Source organism: Narcine bancroftii, chromosome 8 (assembly GCF_036971445.1).
Source record: "Narcine bancroftii isolate sNarBan1 chromosome 8, sNarBan1.hap1, whole genome shotgun sequence".
Lineage (NCBI taxonomy): Eukaryota > Metazoa > Chordata > Chondrichthyes > Torpediniformes > Narcinidae > Narcine > Narcine bancroftii.
The window spans coordinates 9,192,902-9,212,496 of NC_091476.1; the positions used below are offsets into that span (position 1 = coordinate 9,192,902).

Below are 19,595 nucleotides of genomic sequence, written 5' to 3' on the forward strand. Positions count from 1 at the left end.
GACCATCTTCCTTTATAATCTTTTGGAAAGACTAGAGTGTCGTTATTTAGGACTCATTCAAAAAAAGTCCATACTAAAGTTGCAGTTGAGTTTTCCACAGTTTATTAAACCTCATCAGTTACTACATTACTACTACTTTCTTATAAACAATGCTTAAAATGATGATTAAAACAGTCAAAAAAGGTATTCGGACCATCTCCATTCTTTCCATCTTCACAGAACAAAGAAAAATTTAAACTGAAAAATCAATAAACTGATTGTTTATTTTAAATACACAAAAAGCCAGCCACAACCTTGAAGGTGGGTCTTACTAGGAGACACTCACAGAATGTCCACCCTCTCTGCTGGATTCTTGCAGAATATGCCTGCGAGTCATTTTAACCCTTACAATACCGGCCCCTAATTATTATATCTAATAAATAATAATGACCATTACAGAGCAAAAAATCAAACAGTAATATATTGGTTAAATATTCAAAAGAAAGTGAAAGTCAATTATCAAAGCTTTCTGGTTCTTGTGAAAGACAGATTTTGGTAATTGGCCTTTACAGAAAGACAGTATTAGTCTTAATCTGAGCTTGAGGTACAAGACTTTTTTTTGTCCTGGATGGAATCAACAATTTTCCCCATCAACCAGAAATTTCAAGGCACTGAATGTTCCATGACATTCACTCCCCTTTCCCACCTTGTCATTTTCAAACAATTCAATGGGTCACTGAATCCATTTGTTCAGACATTATCTGAACAGCTTTTGCAGTTTTACTCCTGATTTCAGGGTCTTCTCTTTTGATTTCAGAGTCTTCTGGTAAAAATTCTTTTAATTGATAAAGATTTTGAGGCCACTCTTTTTGAGGCTGTAGAAGAAATCGAGGCTCTGACTCCCACATTTCATTCTTCAGAAAAGATTTGACTTTCAAACCTTGGGAAGCCAGATCGGCAGGATTGTTAATATATCTCCACTGTTGAATGAGAGACTTTATCAATTTCAGTGATTCTGTTCACCACAAAAGTTTGAAAGTTTGTGGTTTTATTGTTAATGTATTTGAGCACCGAGGTGCTAATAGTCCAAAATATGGAGCCTGTTAATTTCATCTGCCACACTTTTTTCAACATGGTGTCGATCCTGCCCGCTGTGGTAGCAGCCGTCAATTCCATTCATGGGATAGTGACTGGTTTCAATGGAGCCACTCTGGCTTTTCCCATTGAAAATCCACAATGTACCTGATCTTTGTTAACATGTGGTAAAAATAGATAACTAACTGTTCTGTAACCATCTTCAAGTACAAAATGATGCAATTGAGCAGATGTTACAGTTTTGAAATTTGTGGGTCTGAAGAATCTGTCAATCTTGAAGATTTCCAGCATACGAAGACCCTCATCCAACATGTCCATTTTTGTACAATGGATTCTGATATTTTATCACCAACCAATCTTGCTGAAGATCCAACTGCGCTGGGTAGGTCACGTCTCCAGAATGGAGGACCATCGCCTTCCCAAGATCGTGTTATATGGCGAGCTCTCCACTGGCCACCGTGACAGAGGTGCACCAAAGAAGAGGAACAAGGACAGCCTAAAGAAATCTCTTGGTGCCTGCCACATTGACCACCGCCAGTGGGCTGATCTTGCCTCAAACCGTGCATCTTGGCACCTCACAGTTCGGCGGGCAGCAACCTCCTTTGAAGAAGACCACAGAGCCCACCTCACTGACAAAAGAAAAAGGAGGAAAAACCCAACACCCAACCCCAACCCACCAATTTTCCCTTGCAACCGCTGCAACCGTGTCTGCCTGTCCCGCATCGGATTTGTCAGCCACAAACGAGCCTGCAGCTGACGTGGACATTATCCCTCCATAAATCTTCATCCACGAAGCCAAGCCAAAGAAAAGAAGAAAGAGAATCTTCAAAATTATTTTGAACTTAAAAAAGTTACTATTGTACATTTAACACCCTCTTAACAGGAAGGTTGTCATGGTCGAAGTCCAAATTCTTAATTTCTTTCACCCTCTTTCAGGTATGGCAGCCTAGACCTGGCGATTGATACTTGTCCATTTGCTGACTAAAAACCTCCTTTGTTGCAGATTGCTCTTAACTCATGATAAAGAGTTATGGCTTCTTTAACTGTAGGTGCCGAAGGGAGATAGTCATTCACATTAAAGTTATTCCTGATGGTGCTTATAGCTTATTGTCCTCAGTACACTTCCCAAGGGCAAAATTCACACAACTTGGTGATGAAGTCGCTCCAAATAGATGCTATGTCATTCTGTATTCCATCATGTTCTAACTGTAGTCTCCATCGGGCCACTAAATGAATTGTAACAAGTCACGGTTTTCATTTAGTATTTTCACCTGGTGGAACATTGCTTCTATATCTGCTACAATGATGACAACATGTTCTTTATAGAATCTAGTTAAGACTCATATCAACCTACTGGACCCCGTAAGAGTTGAGAATTTAGTGAAACCCCCCCCCCCCCGGAAAGTTTGCTCCACAATCAAACTCCACAAAGTATTTTTTGCATTGACTGATTGAAAATTAACAAATGGAGAATCTGTGAAACTTGGAGGTTTGCATTAACTAAGATTTGTAAATGTTTGTAATATTATTTATTTTAACACCTGGACATGTATAAACAAGACTCCTTCACATTAACTTTGCCACTAGAGGAGGCAGCACAGCTGACCTCAGGTAAACCACTTCACAAGGCGGAATGGGGTTTAAAGTGTAAACTTCGTCTGAAATAGCTGGTCATTTGAAGAATTTTCACAGGGAATAAAGTAGGAAGCAAAATTCAGGAAATATAATTCTTTGTAAAGAAAACAAAGATTGTAACAGATGCTGGAGGTTAATAAAAAAATACAAAAAACTAAGGGTTTTAAAGTGAACTATTTCATTAAAATATTCTTTTAACTCAAAGGTATTTCACACCTGAAAGATGAATATTTCAGGGGTGAACAGTTTGTTCACCAGTAATTATGAGTTGGCATGTTGTTTAAAACCTACTAATGCTTGAGTTTATCATAGCTCCTTGCAGTGAGAATTCTGAGTGCCATAAATTGAATTTCTCAACATAGCTAAATGATTCCATCTTGAAGATTATAACAGCACATACTGTGTGGGAACAGGATATCACCAATAAATTCTGGCTTAATCGATTTAACTGTACATATGATGGAACTACCGTTCATGATGTCAGTTTTACATACTAATAAGGCAATTGCTGAGAGCTTTGCCATTTTTTTCTACCAGGATCAACTGTACCAATTCTGTAGCAGAGTTCATAAAATTATCTGACCAAAACATTTCTTTAAATATCCCTGTGTTTGGTGATGATTAGTAGGCTTTCCACTTTTAGTACAGTTTTAAAAAAATCTAAATTTGAAGTAATCCAGCTATTTCTAATGAAACCTACTGCTCTGAGATTTACTTGACATAGTTTCAGAGATTGCTGTGGCTCCCTGGTATTTTCCTCTGGATACGACTTGACAGCAATTTTTCACAACTTTACCTTTGATTGGATTCAACAGTCAATATTTCGATCAGTTGTTGTGCACAGAAATCCAGGACAGATTGTATCCTTATCATGTCTCACATCAAATTTCTAAATAGTTTTGGTGGAAAGTGTGCTGACAGGCTGCAACATGGTCTGCTATGGGGACACCAATACCCCTGAGTATAAACTCTGCAAAAGCGCAGGACATCACAGGTAAATACCCTCTGCACTATCAAGAACATCTACAGGGAACGCTACCATCTGAGAGCAGCAGCAATCATCAAGGATCCACACCACCCAGCACAAGCTGATGTTGTCAGGAAAGAGGTAGAGGTGCCACAAGACTCAGACCATGAGGTTTTGCAACAGCTGCTACCCCTCCACCATCAGACTCCTCAACCACAAATTCTTACTTGTGCAATTTATTGATTTTTTTTCTCTCTCTTTCTATAGCACAGTCAGTTTATTTACATTTCTTTATTTGTTTTTACATGGTATGTTGAGTCGTGTATTTTTTTGCACTGCCACTAAGTGTAATTTTGCTTCATCTACAGAAAGAGGAATTTCAAGGTTGTTTGTGATGTCCATGTATATTCTCTGACAATAAAAATCTTAAATCTGAATCATCCCTTCAACAATCAAGGAGGAATTGTTCAGTACTATAGTATTATTTACTTTGATGACCCCTTATCATTCTAGCTGCCTTTGGAGATATTTTGTAGAAAGATCCAAACTGGTGGAATGACACAGGAACCTGGAGAGTAAAGTCATGGATCAATTGTAACTAAGAAAGTTTTAAATGAACTGCAGAAGCTGTTTTATGGATAGTATCCTGAGTATTTGGAATGTGTGAGTATTTTGTGTACAAAATGTACCCTGCTACTGACTCGGAAGAACAATGTGTGTCAAGCTTGACCAGAACTGGTTTTGTCAAAGATCCTTTTTGTCTCTGGCTGAATATGATAGAAATATAGTGCAGATATACAGTTCATCCTTTGTAAAATAGCTTTAGTCCATCATTAAATATTTTGGAAATGCACTCACAGGAATGTTTATATGACATATCCCTGATATTTAGAGAACATGAAAACTTTTAAAAGACTTTCCGTTGTAGGATAAATTACAACTCTGCTCAAAACAGTGCTGTTTCTACTTTACACTGCCACTGAAAAGAATGGAGAACTGGCAGAATTGAATGAACTCTCTAAATCACAGTGGGATTCTGTACATGTATTTTTGCAGGTATGTGAGGTTCTGTGCACTGATAGCCACATGCTTAATTATTCAGGAAGAAACACATTTTAACATTTTCATTACTACATTTTGATATTACTGTTTTAATCAGTATTTCCAAAATGTACAGAAATTGTTTGTGCCAATATATAATTAATGTGTCTTCACTTACAACATTGCGCAGAAGATGGCTGCATGCGCGACGGAAGGCTTGTTTCTTCTCCGGACAGGATGGCTTTGTAAGGTGAGCCTGGTGGGCAGCTCGCTTCTTTGCCAGCAGCTCCTGGATTTCCTGGCTGTTTTCGTCAAACCAGTCCTTGTTTTTCCTGGAGGAGAAGCCCAGTACCTCTTCAGTGGATTGCAGTATGGTAGTCTTCAACTGATCCCAGAGGGTTTCAGGGGACGGGTCCGTGAGGCGGGTTGCATCGTCAAGCTTTACTTTGAGGTTTGCCTGGAAGTCTCCTCTCGCTTCGTCTGACTGCAGGAATCCAAAATGAGTGGTGGACTAGCCTCGCCAAACGAACCCAGCTCAGCGCGGACATTGGCGACTTCAGGGGTTTCTACGAGGCTCTAAAGGCTGTGTACAGCCCCTCACCCCAAGTCCAAAGCCCGCTGCGCAGCTCAGACGGCAAAGTCCTCCTCAGCGACAAGATCTCCATCCTCAACCGATGGTCAGAACACTTCCAATCTCTTTTCAGTGCCAACCGCTCAGTCCAAGATTCCGCCCTGCTCCAGCTCCCTCAACAGCCCCTAAGGCTAGAGCTGGATGAGGTCCTCACCCTGGATGAGACATATAAGGCAATCAAACAACTGAAAAGTGGCAAAGCAGCAGGTATGGATGGAATCCCTCCAGAGGTCTGGAAGGCTGGCGGCAAAACTCTGCATGCCAAACTGCATGAGTTTTTCAAGCTTTGTTGGGACCAAGGAAAACTGCCTCAGGATCTTCGTGATGCCACCATCATCACCCTGTACAAAAACAAAGGCAAGAAATCAGACTGCTCAAACTACAGGGGAATCACGTTGCTCTCCATTGCAGGCAAAATCTTCGCTAGGATTCTACTAAATAGAATAATACCTAGTGTCGCCGAGAATATTCTCCCAGAATCACAGTGCGGCTTTCGCGCAAACAGAGGAACTACTGACATGGTCTTTGCCCTCAGACAGCTCCAAAAAAAGTGCAGAGAACAAAACAAAGGACTCTACATCACCTTTGTTGACCTCACCAAAGCCTTCGACACCGTGAGCAGGAAAGGGCTTTGGCAAATACTAGAGCGCATCGGATGTCCCCCAAAGTTCCTCAACATGATTATCCAACTGCACGAAAACCAACAACGTCGGGTCAGATACAGCAATGAGCTCTCTGAACTCTTCTCCATTAACAATGGCGTAAAGCAAGGCTGTGTTCTCGCACCAACCCTCTTTTCAATCTTCTTCAGCATGATGCTGAACCAAGCCATGAAAGATCCCAACAATGAAGACGCTGTTTACATCCGGTACCGCACGGATGGCAGTCTCTTCAATCTGAGGCGCCTGCAAGCTCACACCAAGACATAAGAGAAACTTGTCCGTGAACTACTCTTTGCAGACGATGCCGCTTTAGTTGCCCATTCAGAGCCAGCTCTTCAGCGCTTGACGTCCTGCTTTGCGGAAACTGCCAAAATGTTTGGCCTGGAAGTCAGCCTGAAGAAAACTGAGGTCCTCCATCAGCCAGCTCCCCACCATGGCTACCAGCCCCCCCACATCTCCATCGGGCACACAAAACTTAAAACGGTCAACCAGTTTACCTATCTCGGCTGCACCATTTCATCAGATGCAAGGATCGACAATGAGATAGACAACAGACTCGCCAAGGCAAATAGTGCCTTTGAAAGACTACACAAAAGAGTCTGGAAAAACAACCAACTGAAAAACCTCACAAAGATAAGCGTATACAGAGCCGTTGTCATACCCACACTCCTGTTCGGCTCCGAATCATGGGTCCTCTACCGGCATCACCTACAGCTCCTAGAACGCTTCCACCAGCGTTGTCTCCGCTCCATCCTCAACATCCATTGGAGCGCTTTCATCCCTAACGTCGAAGTACTCGAGATGGCAGAGGTCGACAGCATCGAGTCCACGCTGCTGAAGATCCAGCTGCGCTGGATGGTTCACGTCTCCAGAATGGAGGACCATCGCCTTCCCAAGATCGTGTTATATGGCGAGCTCTCCACTGGCCACCGTGACAGAGGTGCACCAAAGAAAAGGTACAAGGACTGCCTAAAGAAATCTCTTGGTGCCTGCCACATTGACCTCTGCCAGTGGGCTGATATCGCCTCAAACCGTGCATCTTGGCGCCTCACAGTTTGGCGGGCAGCAACCTCCTTTGAAGAAGACCGCAGAGCCCACCTCACTGACAAAAGGCAAAGGAGGAAAAACCCAACACCCAACCCCAACCAACCAATTTTCCCCTGCAGCCGCTGCAACCGTGTCTGCCTGTCCCGCATCGGACTTGTCAGCCACAAACGAGCCTGCAGCTGACGTGGACTTTTACCCCCTCCATAAATCTTTGTCCGCGAAGCTAAGCCAAAGACTTACAACATTATTTCACAGGACTGCCAGTTCCTAGGGTCATAAGCAGAATCCAAGGAAAGAAATGGTCAGTCAGTGTTCATTTCGGGTTGGGACCCTTTATCAAAATAGCTATGAAGCATGGTGGAAAACACATACTATATCTCTTTAATTAAATTTTTACATTTAAATTTAGACATGCAGAATGGTTGGTATGTGGAATTGGCGTAGTGGGGTGGCCCGGTTGGCACAAAGCCTTTATGATGCCAGTGATTCAAAACAGTACTTTTTCCCCGTGTCTGTGTGGGTTTTCCCCAAGACCTCTGGCTTCCTCTCACTGTTCGAAATGTACCGGGGGGTGTAGATTAATTAGGCGGCACGGACTTGTAGGGCCGAAATGGCCTGTTACCGTGCTGTAGGCCTAATTTAAAAAGAAAAAAAATTAACGCATGGTAACAGGACCTTCTGGCCCCATGAGCTCATGCCACCTAAATATACCCGATTTACCTACAATCCCCATACATTTTGAAGGATGGGAGGAAACCAGAGCACCTGGAGGAATCCCACCCAGACATGGGAAGAAGATACTCCTTAAAGACAGTGCTGATACAAACCTGGGCCGCTGTCGCTGGAATAACATTGCACTACCCACTACAATAACCTTACTGCCCCAATTAGATCTAATCAGATCTCACTTCAAATCTAAAGCTCCAATGAATCGACCATGCAAGCCAATCTCAAATGTCTTTTTTGGGAGTTCCTTCTGCAAAAACACCATAACAATAATCCTTTTACAGAACGGCCAATTCTTTATCATCATTCAGGTAGAGGATTGCTAGGAGATGTTATGATAGTTTTGTCTTGACTACTTTTAATATTTTTCCTTATTTTAAATATATGTATTTAGTTAATGGCTTCAGTTTTAAAAGGCAGATTATATTATCCAGTACTTTTCTCTTTGTGGCATCCATATATTTCCAACTTTCGGTGCTTGTTTCAAACCTGGCTTCTCGCAGACAGTCTCTTGTATTCTAAGGTATAATGGTTGTAAGAACATGCTTTTTTAATAATGCCGGCAAAATGGTCTTCGATGCTTAATTTCCTTCGCCAGAATCTTTTCAGGTACACGGATCTTCTCCCCAGCTTTGAGCAATTGCTTCAGGTCACATTGCATGCATTTGACCCATCAGTTTTGCAGTCTGTTTTCATTTTGCTTGATTTGATTCATCGATGTAATCTTTGAAGCAGAATCAAAATCAGGTTCATTGTCAAGAACATGTGTCATGAAATTTGTTATTCTGCAGCAGTAGGATTGTGCATTGTGGGTTCAAAATTGCTAAAAATTGCAATTTCACAATAGATAAATAGTGGGAAAAAAAGTGAGGTAGAGTTCATGAGTTCATTGCCTATTCAGAAATCTGATGGTGGAGGGGAAGAAGCTGCTTTTGTAGTGTTGAGTGTGTGTCTTCAGGCTCTTGTACCATCCTCCTGATGTTAGCAGTGGGTGGTGAGGGTCCTTGCTGCCTTCTTGAGACACCTCCTCTTAAAGATATCCTTAATGGAGTGAAGACCAAACCCTATGATGGTGCCGGCTGAGTTTACAATCCTCTGTAGCCTTTTCCTGTCCTGTGCATTGGCTCCTTCATACCAGACAGTGCTGCAACCAGTCAGGATGCTCTCCACTGTACACCTGTAGAAGTTTGCAAAGGTCTTTGATGACATACAAATCTCCTCAAACTTCCAACAAAATATAGCCATTGGTGAGCCTTCGTCATGATTGCATCAACATGATAGTTCTTTGAGATGTTGACACCCAGGAATTTGAAGTTCCTTCCCCTCTCCATGACTGACCCCTTAATAAGAACTTGATTGTGTTCTCCTGGTTTCCCCTTCCTGAAGTCCATAATCAATCCCTTAGTTTTGCTAACATTGAGTGTAAGATTGTTGTTGTGACACCACTCAATGAGCTGATCTATATCACTCCTCTACGCTTCCTGAATACCGTCTGAGATTCTGCCACTAACCGTGGTGCCATCTCAAATTTAAGATGGCATTTGAATTGTCCCTAGGCACACAGTCATGGGTGTATAGTGAGTAGAGCAGTGGGCTAAGCACACAAGTGCCTGGGTTGATTGTCAGTGAGGAGGAGACGTTGTTTCCAATTCATACTGACGGTGGTCTTCGGATGAGAAAGTCAAGGATCCAGTTGGAGAGGGAGGAGCAGATGCCGAGGTTTTGAAGCTTTCTGACCTGTACTGAGGGGGTGATGGTGTTGAAGGCTGAGCTGTAATTTTTTTTTGGCTGTAAAAATTCAGCAACCATAAGACAGAATTACTGGACATCACATTTAGTTTTTTAAGAATGCAAATTCGTTTAAAGCAGATTTCTGGGAAGCTGATTGGCATAGAATGCCTATTTACAAGAGATTGCAACATTCATAAGTTAACTATGCAGGAGATGACTGGGTAATAGTCAGTCAGGTGCATATTTCATGTGTGCTGATGTGAAGTAATATAGACCATGCCCTCTCGTGGTTAGACGTGGTACTTACTCAGTCAATGGTCTTAAAACATTTAATCACAAAACACTGAATGTGCCTCAGTTGTATTTTTATTTAATAAGCATTCTGGGAAACCCTACAGGAGAGGGAAAAATTGTGTCTAATTTCAAAGGGTCTTGGGATGAATTTCAATGTAGTCTGAGAGATTGGTTCAAGGAAAATCAGAAAGTTGAATTGTGTCAAAGTGTTCAATGATGTCCTCCACATTCAGCAAGAGAGATAATGGCAATTATATGGAGGCAATGAACATTGAAGGCCCTTTGAATGCATTTTCTCAGATTTCGATGAGAACTTACGAGGAAATATATACAGGCTCCTCCATGGAAGAGAGAAGATAATATTATTTACCCATAAGTCAAAACTAAAACAAACTTCCAATGTTGCAAATCTAAATTAAAAATCTTGGAAATATTCAGAAGGTTTCTTTTCCTTCTTTCTAAGAAAGAGAAACAGAGCTAATTTTTCAGATCAGAAATAAAGAGGAGACAGCAGAAAAGCTAGAGGAAGTATAGTGGGATGCCTCTAAAAAGGTAAAGCAGGTAAAAAAAAACTAGGGATAACTCTAAACTAGTTTGTCTGGCCAATGAGTGAATGGCCCTTCTCTTCAAGGCCAATAGCTAGGAGGCTCCCAGTTCACTCCGATCAGAAACAGGCATGGTATTTCCAAGCTCCATCACTGAAAGAAATCACCAGGTGGATAGAGAAAAAGATCCAGGGACTTGACAAAGAGTAATATCTTCATTGACACGTGGGAGTTCTTGGCTCATGACTGCTCAAAAAGAAGGAATATTCGGGATGACGTTGAAAACATCCCTGGGAGCACACAAAAGCTGATAATGGAAGGAGCACACCACCTGACAAGTGACCCACCCTCCCGCTCTCTCCCACAGCTCCAGCTCCATTTGTGGCAGAGCCTGTGCTCACCTGAGCACCAACAGAATGGAAGAGGGAGCAAGTCACATCTGATGCCAAAGGACTGCCTAAGAAGAAAGAAAAATAGGAGCCTCCGTTCTACAAATTTCACTGGAGAAAATACAGTTCCAGTATTTTCCACTTGGTGTCACAATGGTGTTTATTTTACGCTATTTCCAACTCCACTGCATAATCTTTCTGTCACCGTAACATGAAATTGGGATTCTAGGAGGCAAATTAATAGAGACAAGACTCTGCATGAACTTTCTGACAGTTCTATATATAAGTGCTATTAAGTTTTGTTTCCTCTAAAGGTTTGTTTTGCATTAGTAAAGTTAAATATTTTTAATAATAGCATTTTAGTGGTGATTTTAGTTTTTGATTTTTTAAAATAATTATTTTTTTTTAAATACCAATTGTTAATAATGTTTAAATGTTTCTGAATTTCAGGGATGATGCCATTTTTTCTGGCTGTCAATGTTTTTTCGTATTTCATTGGCGGGTCTTACTCTGTACCCCCCTTGAGACAGCATTTAATTTTATTTGTAACATGGCAAATCAGCCTGGCATTTACTTTGGGAGTAAACAAATATGTACCTGTACTTGGATAATTTTTGAAGGTTAACAGTAAGCATGTACATCTTATCCATGAGAAATTCCATCTCAGCTTATAAATACATCTTATTCCACAGTAACAGATCAAACATTATCTCTGCATTCTAAACCTGGAAACAAAAATGAAACCATTTAAACTTACCAAACGGTAAGTGTCAAAATATCACATTCCTTAGCAGCTAAATAAAAGGAGTATTAATAGCCCAGATGTTGTAATGCGCCTTGAACAAACAGCTCATTCATTCATTACGCTTATAATTGCCAACACACTTTGGTAAACTTGGAATGTTTTAAAAATAAAGTTAAATACACTGCTTTCTTAGAGGAACTGTGTTTCTTTTTAACCAATCAGACTGAAGATCCGTACTGGACAGAATCTGAACCAGTAAGAGTTTGTACAGAGAGTAGAATGGAAAAGGGTAGACAGAGAGAACAGTTAAAATCAAAACAAGCTTTCAATTTTAATTTTTACATTTAAAAAATGTCTTACAATACTTAAAATCTGAAAAGATTGGATTACACATTTGCAAATGTTAACTTTAAATGTCAGAGACATTGTTGGCCATGATTAAAACTGATAGTGTGATTCTTTTGCTGAGTTTAGTGGTAAAAGTACCAAACCATAACGCTGTTCCCTCGAGTTCAATCCAGAAGATTATAGGGAAGCTTCAGGATAAACAGGACAACCTAGACAGCAGCCTTAAGACTTTTAGGTGTAACTTTACACAAAGATAAGTTAATTGACAGTGATTGGGTTATATTGATAATTTGACTGCAGAACCACATTTATATTTTCCCTCATGATCTTCTCATCTCAATTAATCATTTATTTTTCTATTTTAAGGAATAAAAATGAAATGAACTTCCTTTATTCTTGATTTGGGATTTCGAATGTTTTGGTTAGATATTTTTTTTGCCAAAACCTAAATTTTCTTGCCACTTAATCTATTTTTTTAATCATTTTATTCTACTCAGGTTTCCAATTTACACAGCATTTCTAATCATGTACTAGTTTGGTCCTGATCACTTCTGCTTGTGAGCAATGGGATGTATTAATTTCCTGGTTGAGATATTAACTACTTTACAGATTTTATTTGCAAATCTATTTTCCACTATTCCAATCCATGTCGGTTGATCTTCTGGTATTTTCGGCCTGAAAAAAGATCAATATGCCAGTATACAGACAGTTTAAAATTGCTTCTTCAACCATAAGGCTGTTTAGATTAAGTAGACAAGAGAGGTAGAAAAAACATAAATGTCATGAATCATATTGTAGCAACCTGGCTGTGGAGATGGGAGGATTCTCTGGTGTTTGTGGGTATTAATCCTTGAAACTGACAAGAATGTTGGGATTTCCATGGATGCCAACATTAATATAAAGATCCCAAAGTTGCTGGCATGATGACCTCTCACTGGGATAAAAAGTAATTAACTTGAAACCAGATCATTGGTGATTTCTGAATCTGTTTCTATGGGATCTGACACTGAGGGATCAGCCACAGAATTGAATTTGGTTTACAATTCTATGCTGGAAAGGATGGTCTCCTATATGTGTCAAGATTGATGCTAGGTAGGGCACCTCCTTACAACAAGACACTGCATTCAACTTCTTAGATGGATTGCCAAATAATCAGCATTTCCTTATGCTTAACCATCAATTTCTTCTATGGACTGATGGGTCAAGTTCCATCTAGCACATAAATTTGGTGGACCAATTTTTAGGCTAAAATTTAGGGGGGGGGGGTTAACTATTACATGCATTAAACTTTTGATCATGACCTGTGTCATTCGAGGCATCAATAGCTTGGATGGTTGGATCGCTGGGACTGGGTGGAAAGTTCATGTTCGGGGTGTCGAGAGCTTGAATGGGCTGGTGGGTGGCCAGGACCGGGTGGAAATTCTGCCTTCAAGGCATTGGGAACTCGATGGGCCAGGACAAGGATCCATGGTCGGGGCATCGGGAGCTCAGATGGGCGGGCAGGTGGCCGGGGCCAAAAAGAGGGGGCCAACTTTCACACCATATTGACTATTACGTGCGTGTGGGCGGTAATCCCACGTGTGTCCTCTGCAGTACTGCTCATGTGTAACCTTGCCTTCTATGCAAAGGCACCAGCGCTACCCTTTCCCCTTACCTTGGAAGCAGGTGACTACCACCACAGGAAAATCCTCTTTTAACACAAACCTCGATCCAAAACTCCAGCCTTTAAGTGAGTGGCTGGGAATATTCAAATGGACATTGATATCCTTCATTTGGTTTTGGCTTTCCTCCTGCTTTTCTTGGTCACATTTCAGTTCTTTTTCTTCCTGAAAGAAGAAAGGCAAAACCAATAAGTAGATAAAGGAAGCACCATCTGCAGCTTGTAAATCAGAAGGGGATGATAGGAAACCATCTATACATGGATTCAGCCTCACTGCTTGATAGGCACTGGTTAGTGCTTCCTTCCATGGGCATTAGGTGGTGCTGCTGCCACCTGAAGGTGTAAAAGTAGCTAAGGATGGACTTAATTGGTTTCAGTGGAAGAAGATCTTGGGGCATTTCCGGCCTAATTCACCAACCGCCTAACCATGACCCTCTGGTCCCTAATAAGAAGAAATTGGCTAAAAATAAATTTCAGCCTGTTTTGTTTGTTGTACCCCTTGGAGTTTACAAAGGTGATGCGCTATAATGTATGATCCAGTGCCATCTGTAGCTCAGCTGGTTACCCTCATGTCCTCTGAGTAAAGGTTCTAGGGTCAGACACTGCAGCGGGGGTGTGAGTGTGAAAATTCAGGTTGGCACGCCAGCTCTCGATTTCAACAGCGCACTAAGGTCCTGCGTACTCCATCTGGTATGTAAATGATCTCACGGCACAATTTTGGAAAATAAGAAGGGGCTATCTCCTTAATTTCCTGCTCACTACCAATCTTCCAACAAATCGCAAAAACAGTAAATTAGTTACAGGGAAATAAGTGGGCAATGGGATTCAGTGACCTGAGGCCTGATGGGCCTCATGGCCTTCTTCCCCATGTAAGGAAATGTGAAACATTATTTATCACAGTATATTTTGAGGGAGTTTGCTGTATAAAATTGACCACCAGTTTTCTGACCTTGCATCCAGTGACTACAAGTCCAAATAATTTAATTAGATAATGTGAAAAGCTCCATCAAAATCCAGATCCTTCTCTTATAGGTTAATCATGTTGGCTGCTGCCGTTTGTTTTCTTCCCTTGTTTGGCTTTGAGCTTTCATTCTTAGGGGTGTCTTGAATGCCATTTACATTTCAAGCTATTTTTTTTCAACTCTGAGACCTGCTGAGAATTTGTGTCAGCAAGTTGCTCCCCTGATGGACTGAAAGCCTTGTCGTTTGCTGCCCACACCAGCGTTGCCCAGGTTTACTGATTAATCCTGTTGTGCGCTGCCGATTAATAGACTGGCCACGTGGTGGAAATGATACCAGACCCATTGGTGGGCCACCCAAAAATGATAAAAGCTCAAGGAGATTTATCTGAATGAACCCAGGGATGAGAGGGTTAAAGTATGAGGAGCATTTGATGTGAGATTTTAGAAGGATAGGGGATAGATCTCATTGAAACATACTGATTATTTAAAGAGCTGGATAGAGTGAAGGTGGAGAAGATTTTCCAGTTGTGGGAGAATCTAAGACCATATGCCACAGCCTCAAAATAAAAGGATGTCCCTCCACAATGGAGATGAGAAGAAGTGGTGAATCGGTCCCACCAAGTCACTGGGTAGATTTAAAGCAGAGGTTGATAGGCTCTTGATTAATAAGGGTGTTCCAGGTTATAGGGCAAAGGCAGGAAAATAGAGTTGGAAGGAAGAATATATCAAGCTACAAAGTGAATGGTGTAACATTTTCGATAGGCCAAATGGTTTAATTCTCCTCCTATTTCTTAAGGCCCTAAAAAGACCATAAGGACCAATGCTTGTTTAGTGTTCTTCATCACCAGACCTGAACTTGGAATAGCAGCTAAAGAGTGCCTGGATGATTGCTACTGGCAAGATAATCACTGAAACTTATGAAAGAGGATGTTCACTATTTTAGTGGGTAATATTTCAGTTAACTACCCCACCTTGCCGAGATCAGTTGAACAGTGGTGTTAAAAAAAAACACTGCAGAATATTTAGAGCACCATTTAGAACCATGTTAGATTTGAAAATTAACTTTGCTGTTTGAGATTTGAGACCACTTCACTCGAAGTGACTTTTGGAAAAATGTCATGTTTGTTTCTGGAACTCGTTCCTCACATCATCCACACCTGCTGTCACTATTCTTCCAGGACATCCAAAAGGAGTGAATGGTGTGGGGTTTTTTTTTAACAGCAATCACTGGAAGGAAGGATTAGTCTTGGGCATTTTATTATGGTTCCTTCCTCTTGAGAAAAGGGAGGAGAAGGGTGACCAGAGGCTTTAATTGCTTGGGCTCTCCAGAGAGAACATTCACATGACCCAGGACCTTTTGGTGAAGTAGGTTCAATTACACTTGGGTCATCCCATGGTAAAAAAGACAGTAGCAGTGTTGCAAGAACTGCTGCAGGTGAAAGAAGGCAAAAGATAACCACGAGTTCCCTTGTATTATTTTAACCTGTTCTTTAGGCGCACTGTTTCTTGCTGGCTGCAGGATCTTAGACTAATGGCTACAATCTTCTGCGGTATGAATGTTCGGCTCTTTTAATAATTCCATTTCCCTCAACATGAATAATAACCCAATGAAAATAGCTGAAGGGTGTAAATGGATTCCTAAGTTAAACGATGTTTTTCCTTTAATATTTGAAGGAAACCTCTTGACGATGTCATCAAACTTGTCAGATGGTTTTATATTCCATGTAAAGGCAAAACTTTTTAAAATTTTTTATTTTTCACACTATGAACCATACTGACCAAAATACATGCAGACATTTTTCTCTTGAATATATAGTGTCATTTTCTCCCCTTTCCCCCCCCTCCCTTCCCTCCCTCCCTCACCTCCCCTCCCCATTTATTCAAAGTTCAATCTATATGATACATTAAACCCGTTAAACAATGTCGTCACTTAATAAAAATAAACAAGAAATTTGTGTCTTTTACTTTTACATACTGGGTCAGTTCATTTCGTTGATTTCTCCTTCTGTCATTTTAGGTGGTGGAGGTCCATGGTAGGATTTCTCTATTGTGTTTCATGTACGGTTCCCATATTTGTTCGAATACTGTGATGTTATTTCTTAAATTGTATGTTATTTTTTCCAATGGAATACATTTATTCATTTCTATGTACCATTGCTGTATTCTCAGGTTGTCTTCTAATTTCCAAGTTGACATGATATATTTTTTTGCTACAGCTAGGGCTATCATAATAAAGGCAAAATATTGATGGTATTTTCCTGTCTAAACCAAAATTTGTTTTACAACAGGCAGAATGTTGTGTAATATTACATGCTCTGTATTACTTTCAGGACAATAAAGGAATCTTGATTTGGAATGATGCTCCATTTCACCAGTCATTGTGGGGAAATAAAGTTCTGTGTGCTTTCACTTGTAAGGACAAATTAATCTTTTTAAAAATTGCAGATTTTGGACTCCTGGAAAAACAAATTAGAACCAGAAAATGATGGAGCTGGTTATGTACGTTTGGTGAATAAAGCGCTATACTTGCGCCCATACCTCCTCCCTCATCACCACATGACCATCCAGGACCCCAAACCGTCCTTCCAAGTTAAGGAACATTTCACTTGTGAATCTGCAGGGGGTCATCTACTGTATCTGGTGCTCCCGTGGTGGCCTTCTCTACATTGGAGAGACTGGACGCAGACTGGGAGATGGCTTCGTTGAGCACCTCCGCTCTGTCCACTGAAATAGCAGGGATCTCCCAATGGCCACCTATTTAAATTCCCAGCTCCATTCCCTTGCCAACATGTCTGTCCATGCACTGCCAAACAGCGACACCTGCAAATTGGAGAAGCAATGCCTCATATTCCATCAGGGCACCCTCCAACCAGTTGGCATTAACATCGACTCATCTTTGCCCTTCCCCTAGCCCGATGTCTCCTTTCCTCCAGCTCTGAATTCACAGAGCCACATCCCTCCCCTGATCTTTCCTCTCCTGTCCTCCTATCCATGCCCAATTATGTTGGCCTGTGCTCCTCCCCCTGCCCTTTCTTTCCTCTTCCCACAGCCTTTTTATTTGGGTGCCTGCCTGCAATTTGCTCATGCCTTGAAGAAGGGCTCAGGCCTGAATCGTTATATATCTTTACCTCCTGTTGATGCTGTGAAACCTGCTGAGTTCCTCCAGCATTTTTGTGTTTTTACCTAAGTTTGTTTCAGGTTGGAATTTCCATTCTGACAAAGGTCGTCAACCTTAATTATTAGCTCTACTTCTTTTTCCATTGTATTTCAAACATTTTCTGTATTTCTATATTGAACTACTGCACTAGCACATTATTCATGCACCCATGACAAATAACATCCTTGTCCCTGCTCTTCACAGAACTACAGTTTAAATCGCTCCTCTCCTTCAAAGAAAACCTTCAATATCACTAGTTCATAACTACATTCCAATCACAAACTTTTTTTTAGATATATCTTATTTTTGTAATTTCCTGACATATTTTAAATCTACCTCAAACATACAAATCCATGAAGGGCAACAAGTCGTTGAAAATTCATTCTCTGCATTTGCACTTGGACGACTTCCCCGCTGATCTTGGTGCCGTCAGTGATGAACATGGTGAAAGGCTTCACCAGGACATTGTGACCATAGAAAAGCAGTATCAGAGTAACTGGAATTCATCAATGCTGGCCAACTATTGTTGGACGCTGACACAAGAGGCATCAGATGCTGAGTACAAATGAAAATCAGCGGCAAAACATCTTTTAGGTCAGTTGAACTAATGCAATGTGTCAGCATCTTATGCAATTTAACATAACTTGCTTCCCTTTGAGAACAGTTGATTCTTTTCCAGTATATAACTTGTATATGCAAAACATAGTATATTCATGGGTGGGGGGGGGGGGGGGAATGGAGTGGCTATAGGAAGATTTCTATGCAATCTCATCTACAGATGAAGATATGATTGATGGTTTTCCATTTCTGATCAATTTTCTGTTAATATTGCATTGAAATGCGCACAAAATCAGTGACCCGGTGCAGACTCGAAAGGCCAACATGGCCTGTTTCCACTCCGTAAATGGTTATATGGTTATATGAAATTCAATAAAAAATAATTTAATGTTTCTCTAACATCGTACGTGATACTACAGATCTGAAATGATCTTTGTGTCCAGCCTGAAGTTGGCTATCATAATCCCTATATTTTTTTCAGGAAGCAAATCTTTTGAAAAAAATTGTTGTCTAGTGTATTTAGTCACAGACTTATGCAGAAATAAGGCCTCAAGTCCCATTGATGACCCATTTGCACTAATGCTATGTTAATTTAACTTTTTATTCCCCCAACATTCTCATCAATTCCCTCCCAGTTTCTACCACTCACCTCCATACTGGGTCATTTACATTGGCCAAGTAACCCATCAACCTGCAGGTCTTTGGGATGTGAGAGGAGACCCATGTTGATAACAAGAAGATACAAATGACACGCAGACAGCACACAAGGCTTGTGAGGCAGCAGTTTTGCACGCTGCATGACTGTGATATCCAGCAGTCAATGGTCACTGACCTATCAGTATAACTGTATGGTTTATCTTCATTTCCTTTGGGGGAAGGGAAATATCTATTGGTGTTAGCCATCAGTTGCAGACATCCAGGTGAGGCGCTGCCTCAAGAAGGCAACCAACATCATAAAGGACCCCCTGGTCACAACCTCTTCTCACTCTTACCTTTGGACAGAAAGTACAGAAGCCTAAAAATAAGCCCCTCTAGATTCAAGGGCAATTTCTTTCAAAATTTTGGTTAGCAGTAGGTAATTTTTTTAGAATGGATTATGGGGGTCAAATTCCCACCAGATCCGATGTTAATGTTTATTGAGTAATATTAAGGCTAAAATTAAAATTTAATATTTACCAAATTGAATTTGTGTTTTGGTTGTTTCTAGGAAATGTATAGCAATATCATGGAAGACAGAAATCGGCATGGAAACATGGCAGGCAGAACTTCGTAGCTGTACACCATTAGAGAAAATTACTTAAAATCTGCGAGATAAATATCATGTTTTTTTAAAAATATGGAGCCCCTGTTTGGGGTTGCATGTACGATTAGCTCTCTGAAGACCTTGGTCACCTCCAATAGACTATTGTACAAATGTTTTAGT

The 19,595-nt window shown here is 40.8% G+C and overlaps 1 long non-coding RNA gene across 2 annotated transcripts in view; it reads left to right on the plus strand.

The window, feature by feature from the left end:
* The window catches only part of LOC138740340 (uncharacterized), a 317,539-nt gene extending 297,944 nt beyond the window's left edge, over window positions 1–19,595 (plus strand). Inside the window, exon 6 of one of the 2 annotated variants that reach the window (XR_011342847.1) lies at window positions 19,380–19,595. This is a non-coding gene — a long non-coding RNA (uncharacterized lncRNA). Of the gene's footprint in view, window positions 1–10,720; window positions 11,680–19,379 lie in introns of those variants that run through there. The other variant, XR_011342846.1, reaches the window with a different exon arrangement.